This window comes from Drosophila kikkawai, unplaced genomic scaffold, assembly GCF_030179895.1.
Source record: "Drosophila kikkawai strain 14028-0561.14 unplaced genomic scaffold, DkikHiC1v2 scaffold_101, whole genome shotgun sequence".
NCBI classification, from domain to species: domain Eukaryota; kingdom Metazoa; phylum Arthropoda; class Insecta; order Diptera; family Drosophilidae; genus Drosophila; species Drosophila kikkawai.
Genome location: NW_027222429.1, coordinates 1 through 7500, shown reverse-complemented (window position 1 = coordinate 7500; position 7500 = coordinate 1).

The window sequence follows — 7500 nt, the reverse complement described above, 5'->3', positions numbered from 1 at the left end:
GGGAAAAATTTTTTGAGCCATTTTCTCAAAATCTGATAAGGGGTACCATCATTAAAATTCTCAAAAATTGAGAAAAAATGAAATGAAAAAAAAGCCCTAAACGTAGTATGCAGATTTGTTAAGCGTAGAAAACCCAATTCAGAACAGCTTTCCGAATTGTCCTCCAAAATTTGATTTCAAAATATAAAATAATACTTTTTCTGGCTGAAGGAGTCATTTCCGACCCCATAAATCATATATATTCTTGATCAGCATTAACAGGAGAATCGATTTAGCCATATCCGAAGGAAAACATTTTTTGAGCCATTTTCTCAAAATCTGATAAGGGGTACGTACCATCATTAAAATTCTCAAAAATTGAGAAAAAATGAAATGAAAAAAAGCCCTAAACGTAGTATGCAGATTTGTTAAGCGTAGAAAACCCAATTCAGAACAGCTTTCCGAATTGTCCTCCAAAATTTGATTTCAAAATATAAAATAATACTTTTTCTGGCTGAAGGAGTCATTTCCGACCCCATAAATCATATATATTCTTGATCAGCATTAACAGGAGAATCGATTTAGCCATATCCGAAGGAAAAACATTTTTTGAGCCATTTTCTCAAAATCTGATAAGGGGTACGTACCATCATTAAAATTCTCAAAAATTGAGAAAAAATGAAATGAAAAAAAGCCCTAAACGTAGTATGCAGATTTGTTAAGCGTAGAAAACCCAATTCAGAACAGCTTTCCGAATTGTTCTCCAAAATTTGATTTCAAAATATAAAATAATACTTTTTCTGGCTGAAGGAGTCATTTCCGACCCCATAAATCATATATATTCTTGATAAGGGGTACGGACTAACTAAAAAACTTATTGACCGATTGAAACGAATAAAGGCTTATTCTCTTTAGAATTAAATTCTCTTCTAAATGAACTAAAACGGTTGTTGAAAACCGCTTTTTATATTTTTTACAGCATGTTAAAGTCAATATTTTATCCCGAAAAATGCAATATTGACTTTAACATGCTGTAAAAAATATAAAAAGCGGTTTTCAACAACCGTTTTAGTTCATTTAGAAGAGAATTTAATTCTAAAGAGAATAAGCCTTTATTCGTTTCAATCGGTCAATAAGTTTTTTTGTTATCTTTCCCGCCAATTAGGAACTGCTGTGACGAGGCGCTTCAGTGAACTACTTATAAGTCCGCCATTTTGAAATTTTTTTTTTTTTTTTAATTTATTTAAGCGCTTTAAATATGTATAAAAATATACCAAAAATTGCAAGAAGCTTGGTCGTTTCTTTACCTTCCAAAAAAAAATTGCGAAAAACAACTAATTTTTGGCCTCCTAATTCAGGAAACCCCCTTAAGCGTAGAAAACCCAATTCAGAACAGCTTTCCGAATTGTCCTCCAAAATTTGATTTCAAAATATAAAATAATACTTTTTCTGGCTGAAGGAGTCATTTCCGACCCCATAAATCATATATATTCTTGATCAGCATTAACAGGAGAATCGATTGAGCCATATCCTAAGGAAAAAATTTTTTGAGCCATTTTCTCAAAATTTGATAAGGGGTACCATCCTTAAAATTCTCAAAAATTGAGAAAAAATGAAATGAAAAAAAGCCCTAAACGTAGTATGCAGATTTGTTAAGCGTAGAAAACCCAATTCAGAACAGCTTTCCGAATTGTCCTCCAAAATTTGATTTCAAAATATAAAATAATACTTTTTCTGGCTGAAGGAGTCATTTCCGACCCCATAAATCATATATATTCTTGATCAGCATTAACAGGAGAATCGATTTAGCCATATCCGAAGGAAAAAATTTTTTGAGCCATTTTCTCAAAATCTGATAAGGGGTACGTACCATCATTAAAATTCTCAAAAATTGAGAAAAAATGAAATGAAAAAAAGCCCTAAACGTAGTATGCAGATTTGTTAAGCGTAGAAAACCCAATTCAGAACAGCTTTCCGAATTGTCCTCCAAAATTTGATTTCAAAATATAAAATAATACTTTTTCTGGCTGAAGGAGTCATTTCCGACCCCATAAATCATATATATTCTTGATCAGCATTAACAGGAGAATCGATTTAGCCATATCCGAAGGAAAAAATTTTTTGAGCCATTTTCTCATAATTTGATCCTTAAAATTCTCAAAAATTGAGAAAAAATGAAATGAAAAAAAGCCCTAAACGTAGTATGCAGATTTGTTAAGCGTAGAAAACCCAATTCAGAACAGCTTTCCGAATTGTCCTCCAAAATTTGATTTCAAAATATAAAATAATACTTTTTCTGGCTGAAGGAGTCATTTCCGACCCCATAAATCATATATATTCTTGATCAGCATTAACAGGAGAATCGATTTAGCCATATCCGAAGGAAAAAAATTTTTGAGCCATTTTCTCAAAATTTGATAAGGGGTACCATCCTTAAAATTCTCAAAAATTGAGAAAAAATGAAATGAAAAAAAGGCCTAAACGTAGTATGCAGATTTGTTAAGCGTAGAAAACCCAATTCAGAACAGCTTTCCGAATTGTCCTCGAAAATTTGATTTCAAAATATAAAATAATACTTTTTCTGGCTGAAAGAGTCATTTCCGACCCCATAAATCATATATATTCTTGATCATCATTAACAGGAGAATCGATTTAGCCATATCCGAAGGGAAAAATTTTTTGAGCCATTTTCTCAAAATTTGATAAGGGGTACCATCATTAAAATTCTCAAAAATTGAGAAAAAATGAAATGAAAAAAAACCCTAAACGAAGTATGCAGATTTGTTAAGCGGAGAAAACCCAATTCAGAACAGCTTTCCGAATTGTCCTCCAAAATTTGATTTCAAAATATAAAATAATACTTTTTCTGGCTGAAGGAGTCATTTCCGACCCCATAAATCATATATATTCTTGATCAGCATTAACAGGAGAATCGATTTAGCCATATCCGAAGGAAAAATTTTTTTGAGCCATTTTCTCAAAATCTGATAAGGGGTACGTACCATCATTAAAATTCTCAAAAATTGAGAAAAAATGAAATGAAAAAAAGCCCTAAACGTAGTATGCAGATTTGTTAAGCGTAGAAAACCCAATTCAGAACAGCTTTCCGAATTGTCCTCCAAAATTTGATTTCAAAATATAAAATAATACTTTTTCTGGCTGAAGGAGTCATTTCCGACCCCATAAATCATATATATTCTTGATCAGCATTAACAGGAGAATCGATTTAGCCATATCCTAAGGAAACAATTTTTTGAGACATTTTCTCAAAATTTGATAAGGGGTACCATCCTTAAAATTCTCAAAAATTGAGAAAAAATGAAATGAAAAAAAGCCCTAAACGTAGTATGCAGATTTGTTAAGCGTAGAAAACCCAATTCAGAACAGCTTTCCGAATTGTCCTCCAAAATTTGATTTCAAAATATAAAATAATACTTTTTCTGGCTGAAGGAGTCATTTCCGACCCCATAAATCATATATATTCTTGATCAGCATTAACAGGAGAATCGATTTAGCCATATCCGAAGGAAAAAAATTTTTTGAGCCATTTTCTCAAAATCTGATAAGGGGTACGTACCATCATTAAAATTCTCAAAAATTGAGAAAAAATGAAATGAAAAAAAGCCCTAAACGTAGTATGCAGATTTGTTAAGCGTAGAAAACCCAATTCAGAACAGCTTTCCGAATTGTCCTCCAAAATTTGATTTCAAAATATAAAATAATACTTTTTCTGGCTGAAGGAGTCATTTCCGACCCCATAAATCATATATATTCTTGATAAGGGGTACGGACTAACTAAAAAACTTATTGACCGATTGAAACGAATAAAGGCTTATTCTCTTTAGAATTAAATTCTCTTCTAAATGAACTAAAACGGTTGTTGAAAACCGCTTTTTATATTTTTTACAGCATGTTAAAGTCAATATTTCATCCCGAAAAATGCAATATTGACTTTAACATGCTGTAAAAAATATAAAAAGCGGTTTTCAACAACCGTTTTAGTTCATTTAGAAGAGAATTTAATTCTAAAGACAATAAGCCTTTATTCGTTTCAATCGGTCAATAAGTTTTTTTGTTATCTTTCCCGCCAATTAGGAACTGCTGTGACGAGGCGCTTCAGTGAACTACTTATAAGTCCGCCATTTTGAAATTTTTTTTCTTTTTTTTTAATTTATTTAAGCGCATTAAATATGTATAAAAATATACAAAAAATTGCAAGAAGCTTGGTCGTTTCTTTACCTTCCAAAAAAAATTGCGAAAAACAACTAATTTTTGGCCTCCTAATTCAGGAAACCCCCTTAAGCGTAGAAAACCCAATTCAGAACAGCTTTCCGAATTGTCCTCCAAAATTTGATTTCAAAATATAAAATAATACTTTTTCTGGCTGAAGGAGTCATTTCCGACCCCATAAATTATATATATTCTTGATCAGCATTAACAGGAGAATCGATTGAGCCATATCCTAAGGAAAAAATTTTTTGAGCCATTTTCTCAAAATTTGATAAGGGGTACGTACCATCATTAAAATTCTCAAAAATTGAGAAAAAATGAAATGAAAAAAAGCCCTAAACGTAGTATGCAGATTTGTTAAGCGTAGAAAACCCAATTCAGAACAGCTTTCCGAATTGTTCTCCAAAATTTGATTTCAAAATATAAAATAATACTTTTTCTGGCTGAAGGAGTCATTTCCGACCCCATAAATCATATATATTCTTGATAAGGGGTACGGACTAACTAAAAAACTTATTGACCGATTGAAACGAATAAAGGCTTATTCTCTTTAGAATTAAATTCTCTTCTAAATGAACTAAAACGGTTGTTGAAAACCGCTTTTTATATTTTTTATAGCATGTTAAAGTCAATATTTCATCCCGAAAAATGCAATATTGACTTTAACATGCTGTAAAAAATATAAAAAGCGGTTTTCAACAACCGTTTTAGTTCATTTAGAAGAGAATTTAATTCTAAAGAGAATAAGCCTTTATTCGTTTCAATCGGTCAATAAGTTTTTTTGTTATCTTTCCCGCCAATTAGGAACTGCTGTGACGAGGCGCTTCAGTGAACTACTTATAAGTCCGCCATTTTGAAATTTTTTTTCTTTTTTTTAAATTTATTTAAGCGCATTAAATATGTATAAAAATATACAAAAAATTGCAAGAAGCTTGGTCGTTTCTTTACCTTCCAAAAAAAATTGCGAAAAACAACTAATTTTTGGCCTCCTAATTCAGGAAACCCCCTTAAGCGTAGAAAACCCAATTCAGAACAGCTTTCCGAATTGTCCTCCAAAATTTGATTTCAAAATATAAAATAATACTTTTTCTGGCTGAAGGAGTCATTTCCGACCCCATAAATCATATATATTCTTGATCAGCATTAAGGAGAATCGATTTAGCCATATCCGAAGGAAAAAATTTTTTGAGCCATTTTCTCAAAATTTGATAAGGGGTACCATCCTTAAAATTCTCAAAAATTGAGAAAAAATGAAATGAAAAAAAGCCCTAAACGTAGTATGCAGATTTGTTAAGCGTAGAAAACCCAATTCAGAACAGCTTTCCGAATTGTCCTCCAAAATTTGATTTCAAAATATAAAATAATACTTTTTCTGGCTGAAGGAGTCATTTCCGACCCCATAAATCATATATATTCTTGATCAGCATTAACAGGAGAATCGATTTAGCCATATCCGAAGGAAAAAATTTTTTGAGCCATTTTCTCAAAATCTGATAAGGGGTACGTACCATCATTAAAATTCTCAAAAATTGAGAAAAAATGAAATGAAAAAAAGCCCTAAACGTAGTATGCAGATTTGTTAAGCGTAGAAAACCCAATTCAGAACAGCTTTCCGAATTGTCCTCCAAAATTTGATTTCAAAATATAAAATAATACTTTTTCTGGCTGAAGGAGTCATTTCCGACCCCATAAATCATATATATTCTTGATCAGCATTAACAGGAGAATCGATTTAGCCATATCCGAAGGAAAAAATTTTTTGAGCCATTTTCTCATAATTTGATCCTTAAAATTCTCAAAAATTTAGAAAAAATGAAATGAAAAAAAGCCCTAAACGTAGTATGCAGATTTGTTAAGCGTAGAAAACCCAATTCAGAACAGCTTTCCGAATTGTCCTCCAAAATTTGATTTCAAAATATAAAATAATACTTTTTCTGGCTGAAGGAGTCATTTCCGACCCCATAAATCATATATATTCTTGATCAGCATTAACAGGAGAATCGATTTAGCCATATCCGAAGGAAAACAATTTTTGAGCCATTTTCTCAAAATTTGATAAGGGGTACCATCCTTAAAATTCTCAAAAATTGAGAAAAAATGAAATGAAAAAAAAGCCCTAAACGTAGTATGCAGATTTGTTAAGCGTAGAAAACCCAATTCAGAACAGCTTTCCGAATTGTCCTCGAAAATTTGATTTCAAAATATAAAATAATACTTTTTCTGGCTGAAAGAGTCATTTCCGACCCCATAAATCATATATATTCTTGATCATCATTAACAGGAGAATCGATTTAGCCATATCCGAAGGGAAAAATTTTTTGAGCCATTTTCTCAAAATTTGCTAAGGGGTACCATCATTAAAATTCTCAAAAATTGAGAAAAAATGAAATGAAAAAAAACCCTAAACGAAGTATGCAGATTTGTTAAGCGGAGAAAACCCAATTCAGAACAGCTTTCCGAATTGTCCTCCAAAATTTGATTTCAAAATATAAAATAATACTTTTTCTGGCTGAAGGAGTCATTTCCGACCCCATAAATCATATATATTCTTGATCAGCATTAACAGGAGAATCGATTTAGCCATATCCGAAGGAAAAATTTTTTTGAGCCATTTTCTCAAAATCTGATAAGGGGTACGTACCATCATTAAAATTCTCAAAAATTGAGAAAAAATGAAATGAAAAAAAGCCCTAAACGTAGTATGCAGATTTGTTAAGCGTAGAAAACCCAATTCAGAACAGCTTTCCGAATTGTCCTCCAAAATTTGATTTCAAAATATAAAATAATACTTTTTCTGGCTGAAGGAGTCATTTCCGACCCCATAAATCATATATATTCTTGATCAGCATTAACAGGAGAATCGATTTAGCCATATCCTAAGGAAAAAATTTTTTGAGCCATTTTCTCAAAATTTGATAAGGGGTACCATCCTTAAAATTCTCAAAAATTGAGAAAAAATGAAATGAAAAAAAGCCCTAAACGTAGTATGCAGATTTGTTAAGCGTAGAAAACCCAATTCAGAACAGCTTTCCGAATTGTCCTCCAAAATTTGATTTCAAAATATAAAATAATACTTTTTCTGGCTGAAGGAGTCATTTCCGACCCCATAAATCATATATATTCTTGATCAGCATTAACAGGAGAATCGATTTAGCCATATCCGAAAGAAAAAAAATTTTTTGAGCCATTTTCTCAAAATCTGATAAGGGGTACGTACCATCATTAAAATTCTCAAAAATTGAGAAAAAATGAAATGAAAAAAAGCCCTAAACGTAGTATGCAGATTTGTTT